Source organism: Antrostomus carolinensis, unplaced genomic scaffold, assembly GCF_000700745.2.
Source record: "Antrostomus carolinensis isolate BGI_N321 unplaced genomic scaffold, ASM70074v2 scaffold28783, whole genome shotgun sequence".
NCBI classification, from domain to species: Eukaryota; Metazoa; Chordata; class Aves; order Caprimulgiformes; family Caprimulgidae; genus Antrostomus; species Antrostomus carolinensis.
The window spans coordinates 1,405-7,614 of NW_010304971.1; the positions used below are offsets into that span (position 1 = coordinate 1,405).

Below are 6,210 nucleotides of genomic sequence, written 5' to 3' on the forward strand. Positions count from 1 at the left end.
CTCCTGACTTGGGGGGTGCGGGGGGGGGGGCACTTCAACTTTTGGGTAATATCCTGATTTGTGACTGATAGCAATTAAATCAGTAACTGCAAAGGTGTAACTGTTAGAGGTGGAGAAAGGCATTTCCCATCGCTGCCCCTCAGATTCCCCAGCCATTGAAAGGAAGGAGAGCGCGTAATGTTGTTTATGTTCCTGGCAAAATACTTTGAGGTTCACAACTGAAAAATGTTAAACTCGACTTACTAACTTTACCTGGGGATGATTTATTAGGTTAATCTAAGTTGTTTCTGTCATTTTCTTTAAAAGTACAAAAGCTTTTCTTAAATGATGAGGACGTGGTATTAGAGCTGTTAAAGAGCTTGGCTCAGACTGAGCTTGGGGTAAAGACTGACATGTGGCTTCACCTTCCTGCGTTATATTCCTGGATTTCCATTTCTCCCAGCTGAACTATTCTTCCGTACAGCGTCTCTACAAACCTTCTCATAACAGTCAGAAGCTTGACTCAAACAGCTGTTACATCTCAGAGCACTTTTTGGAATTGCAGAGCTGTAAAAGTCCCAGCAGACACGGTGCAGGTTTTCTCTCCTGCCTGTTACAGAGGCACATACATGTGGGTGATGCTGTGGAGCTGCAGGGGACCCACATGCCATGGGTACAAGCTGCCCTGAGAACCCCAGGTGTGGTGGTTTCACTTGTCTGGCAGCCAAACACCAAATCGCTGCTTGCTCGCTCTCCCCCCTGCAGGGAACAGGGGAGGGAATTGGAGGGGTAAGGCCACTCGTAGCTTGAGATGAGAACAGTTTAAAAATGGAAATAAAATAAAACTTAAAATAAGAATGCCAATAATCATGCCAGACGTTTCTTTTAGTAGTTCTCAGGACAGGTAGGAACTTGTTGCTGACACTGTATAGCGGCAACATCCATCCGTGCGCAGCTCCCAGAGGTGTTTTAAGAGCAAACTCCTGGGGATGGGCAGAGCTGGGTGAGGGCTGTGGTGCTGACCAGCAGCGCTGAGATAGCCCTGTGATCTCCTACGCCTCGCTGCTGAAGGGATATAAAAACACGCTACACTGAAACGCTCTGAGACTTAATGAGTTAATTAATTATAAAACACTTTGGAATCCTCGGCTGCGAGGTGAAGAATGCCATGTACTACTCACATTTTGGTTTTGGTGGTTTTAAGACTACGCAGATGGGACCAGGCGTTACTTGAGGTGCTCCAGTGGGATATTAATGCGTATGGGCCCTCCCCTGAACTGGCACCCGGTAACAGCAGCGCTTCCAGTATTTGAAGGGAGCTTATAAACAGGAGGGACAATGACTTTTTTCTGTGGGCAGATATTGATAGGACAAGGGAAAATGGTTTTAAACTAAGAGACAGGAGATTTGGGTTAGATATTGGGAGGAAATTTTTCACCCAGAGGGTGGTGAGACACTGGAACAGGTTGCCCAGAGAAGTTGTGGATGGTCCTCCCTGGAGGCATTCAAGGCCAGGTTGGATGGGGCCCTGGGCAGCCTGATCTAGTCGCTGGCAACCTTGTCCATGCAGGGGGCTTGGAACTCGATGATCTTTATGGTCCCTTCCAACCCAAACCATTCTCTGATTCTATGATTCCCTGGCAGGAGCAAGGGCTCCTTTGGAAGAGCCTGTGCAGTGCAGAAAGACGAGGCAGGAACAGGGGTGACTTGTCGTCTCCCTACACTATGGAGTGCTGGAGTTTCAGGGTGTTACTTCATCTGAAGTAATCTGGATGAGCAAAAATGATTTGAAGCACAGAAGAGATGGATTTTGTCAGGAATCACAGTAAGAACAGGATCATGCAATCCTGCTCCACCGCAGGTAATCCCACTGCAGGTAATCCCAGCACAGGTAATCCCACTGCAGGTAATCCCAGCGCAGTGCAGGTAATCCCAGGTGATCCCACCTCAGGTAATCCCACTGCAGGTAATCCCAGTGCAGGTAATCCCACCTCAGGTGATCCCACCGCAGTTTTTTTCCTGGGCACTCTTAAATGCAGTATGCATTTGCAACTGCAGTGGAAGGTCGTGTGCTCTCCAGAGACAGACTGCCCCAATCTGCATAGTCTGCTAATTACCACTAATACTATACACCACTTTGTGCTACAAAGCAAATAAAATTACCATGCACCACGCTGCAGTGCAGCCAGATAGGCCATCAAAAGCAGGATATAGGACATGTTTTGTTTTTACCAAAGAAGCCTTTCTATAAATAAACTGCCTTTACTCCATGGAGCTGAGAAAAACACAAGTTTGATCAAAGTTTCTCTTCTCAGCAGAGATGTTTCCTTGCCAAGCTTATTGCTCTTCATCCTCATGAGCATCCGTGAAGACAAAAAAGCAAAATAAATCCCCTCATCACCAAGCAAGCCAAGAACTCGTATCATTGCACGAGGGAAGTGCGAGCAGGCCCAGCAGAGCTGCTGAATTAGCAGTAATACAATAACTGAGTTTGCAGTGAGGAATTTCACAGTCAGTCCTTAAAAAACAGGGAATATTCTAGTTACAGCCCATCCCAAACTGCTACTTATTTTCTAGCATTTAAATCACTTTTGAATCCACTTCCTATGTGCTGATGTGGGGTGGGCACGTTCTGGGTCTGTGCACGTGGGCAGGTACGTGTGTCCCCGTGCCCCGGCCGAGGGAGCAGCCGCTCGGGCAGTGCTGCACCGAGGACACGGGCGCTGCCCCGTAGCTGCTCCCGGGACGTCTGGCCAGGTTTTAAGATCTTTAACATCTACACAGAGAGGACAAGACTTTGGATTTTCAGGATCTCCACATAATAAACTGTCTGGAATTTAAGAATAAAAGGATTTGCTAGGAGGTGAATGTGTAAATAATCCACGCTGAAGCCTTTGAACTCTTAGGAACCGCCCCTGGCTTGTGCCACATGTGGTTACGTCTTGTGCTGAAGCATCCTTCTTATCTGGCTTCAGCCCCGATGGAAGCTAAACACGGCTTTGCCGCCGGTGAGAGAACAGAGAGATGGTGTGTGCTGAGGTATACACAAAACTCCCGTGCTTCTCTGATGAGTAGCAGACCTAAACTGTACCCTACACACTGCAAAAAATCTGTCCAGGCCACTAAACAGCTACTTGGATGATGAACTTTGTCATGCAACAAATACAGGGCAGTGAGCCAGGGGAGAAAAATTCCAAGTATGCTGGCTTGCCTTTGGAAAACACAGACCACACAAATTTAACTGTGACTTTGTCTATTTTCTCTTTGCATGAACTGAGTGCTGTAACACCCCCCTCCAGCATTTCACGGGAGATAGACAGATAACACCTCTATTGGGATAAAAATACGCTGCACTCCAACATCGCCACCTTCACACGGACGTCTATATATAGCGCCCGTGTCTTGGTATTTTCTTCTCCTCCAGAAACATCTCCAAATCCTTTCTGAATTTGACAGACAGGACTTGGATTGCTGGATCTTTTTGAAACCTTATTCAAAGCATCTGTCATGTTTGCACCCAGGGGAGGCAAACATGTTTCCTGACCCACTCCCTGTGCAAACCACCCTCCCCATGCCCCCCAAAAAACTCCAACAGTTCCTGTGCGGTCACAGTGGTGGCCTCATAGCACATGTCATATCACCTTGAGCTGGACAAGGACTAAACAGATATTGCAAACCCAGGGACTCTGCACTGGCACATCAGCACATTAGGAGGTGGCACCAGCTCCTTGTGGGCTGGAGTTGGGGAGCATCCTCCCGCCCAGCAGCTGCTGTGGTGGTGGCTGCTTGTGCCACAGGGTCCCTCAGCTGGAAATGGAGCCACTTTATTTGGCTAAAAATTCTGTGTGGCCTTACAGCCTTCTGGGAGAAAGGGCTCACCTCAGTTCTCCTCCACAGCCGTGTCCCATCAGGGTTTATCTCATTCTAAAAAAATGCTGAGTGTGACCCAGGGCAGTGTTTCCGCAGCGCTGGCTTGCACCTTTACAGGATACCATCGTCTGCTGCCTCTCTCCTTTGCGTGTAGCGCTTTTATCTACTGCAAAGAGAGAGTGAAGTCACCTGGATACACATTACCTGGCAATACACACCCCAAAATCTGCGTGTGCAACAAGAGGCCCAAGCCCCCAGCAGCAGGAGCTTTGCCGTAGGTGCGAGCACTCCTGCAGCCACGAGGAAGAGCTGGCGTTAGGCACCCACAGAGACTGAGCTGTTAATTAGCTTCTGTCGGAGAGGGGCTAGAGCAGAACCACAGCCTGGGAGTCAGGGGACGGGGGTTGAGTGGGGCTGCCTAGGGAAAGCTTATAAAGAAAATGCCATTTTGATGGGCTGCAGGATGACACACCCAGTGGCACTGTAAGCGCGAAGTGGCTCTGTCATACTCCAGCCAGGACAGGATGGCGTGACAGGTGGCTTTGCAGAGGGCTGGGGTGGGCACGTGGTCACCTTACAACTGTGCAAGTGCGTTCCAGTTACCAGCAAACTCCCCTCTGTGCTTTCGAAGTACGAGCAAGGCTCCTCGCCAGGGCAAACGGCAACGGGCACGGCAATGCCCAGCTGAGCCCGTTATTGGTGCCTGAAAAACACACGGTGGTATTTATAGCTCTTTTGTGGCAGTGGGGCTCCCAGCCGCCTCCCTGCAGGTCACACCGACGCTGGCTCCTGTCACCAGCGACTCCCCCAGCCACACACCGCTGCCCAAAGGGCCCCGGCAAACCACGCAGCCGAGCACCGGCAGCTCTGCCACAGCTCGAGACAGGGCACAGGGTGGGGTGGAAGCCAAAGGACCTCCATGGCCAACATCAGGAGCCAGTTTCCCTGGTTTTACAAAATTAGGTACCAAGCTGCAAACACATAAAAGCGTTTTAATTTGTTACCAAGGCAATGAGTCAGGCTCAGATGGCGAGTCAGGAATAGAACAGCAGGGTTTCTCAGCGTGCGTGTTCACCTGCTAAGTGTCGTGGTCAGCGAGGAGGCTGAAAGTCTGAGAGTCCTCCTCTTCTCGCAGAGTTTCCCCACTGGTGACTGGCCACCGTCCCCGGGTCCACAGAGTCGGTCATTGGCCTGAGTCTGCAATTCTCCCCTCCGGAGGGAAGGGAGAGGAGGAGGCACGTTCACACGCAGCTCTGCCAGTGTGCCAGGGCTGGAGTGAAGAACATCCTGAGAGAAGTTAGGGTGGGTCTTGGCAGGGAGAAGACCCCTCCACTGCTGCCATATAAACCTTGTCTTGCTCTCCTTTACTTCTCCTCTGCCCTTCCCACAAGGAAAACTGCCGTGCTTGCTCTTAAATGCTGGACTTTACTCTGCTGTTACTAATTTTCAGGCATTCAAACTCCCTTTAGCATCAGGACTCCACTGTGCAAGGCACCATGCAAATGAATCAAGAACCGTGACATTTTTTTTTTTAAGATAAACTTTTCCTTATGAGTTTGTCAGTGAGTCGACCCTGATGTGAGGAACCTCCATTTTGTTTTGATGCCAGGACAGGGGACTCAATTTAGAAGATGGTTTTTAGGAAAGAAACATTTCCTTTGGCAACCCGACCTCTTTAAGAGGGTTTCCTTTGGGGCTTGAACAACTCACGGGCCCAGCACTTCTCACTGGCTTTGTGGGGAGGAAAGATCAAGCCTCGCCTGTTGGGAAACCGCTCTGGCCTGAGTCTTGTGTAACTGGGCTACCGAGTCGGTCAGTCTCCCCTAGGAAATGGAAACAGAAAGGGGAGAGCAGCTCCTTTCTCCAGCCCCAGGTCTGGGCAAGGTGAAGATGCCCAAGACCAGGCAGATGGTGTCCTCTCCAGTCATGGCTTACAGCTGAGGCAAGGCCCAGCTGGTGGCCATCGCTTCATGACGGTCGTTAACCCAGCATCAAAGTGGCTGCTAAGTGGAGGTGGCTAATGGAGAGATTGACCATCTCTAATTAAGCACTTCCCTGGAATAATGTGAAAACCAAATCCCGAGTTATTGGGCAATCAGAAGGTGCTGGCAGATTGGATGGTGGCAGGGACGCAGCACAGACACTCGCCTTCTGCAAGCCTGCAGCCTGAGGCGGGGGCCAGTGGCCGGTGCCAGCCGCCATCCCTCATCCCCTCCCGGCCACCATCACCCCCCGTTGCTGCCCAGGCCTGGCTGTGCTGGGTGACGGGCAGCGTCAGCCCTGTTCTATGGAGGACAGGCAGTCAGCAGGGAGAGGGCTCGGGAGCTGCAGGAGGGGGAGCGGGACACAGGTTTCTTCCCT

At 50.7% G+C, this 6,210-nt stretch overlaps 1 protein-coding gene across 1 annotated transcript in view; it reads left to right on the forward strand.

The window, feature by feature from the left end:
- The window catches only part of SH3RF2 (SH3 domain containing ring finger 2), a gene marked incomplete at its 3' end in the record, with an annotated part of 30,288 nt that overhangs the window by 646 nt on the left and 23,432 nt on the right, over positions 1–6,210 (forward strand). The window lies entirely within an intron of this gene.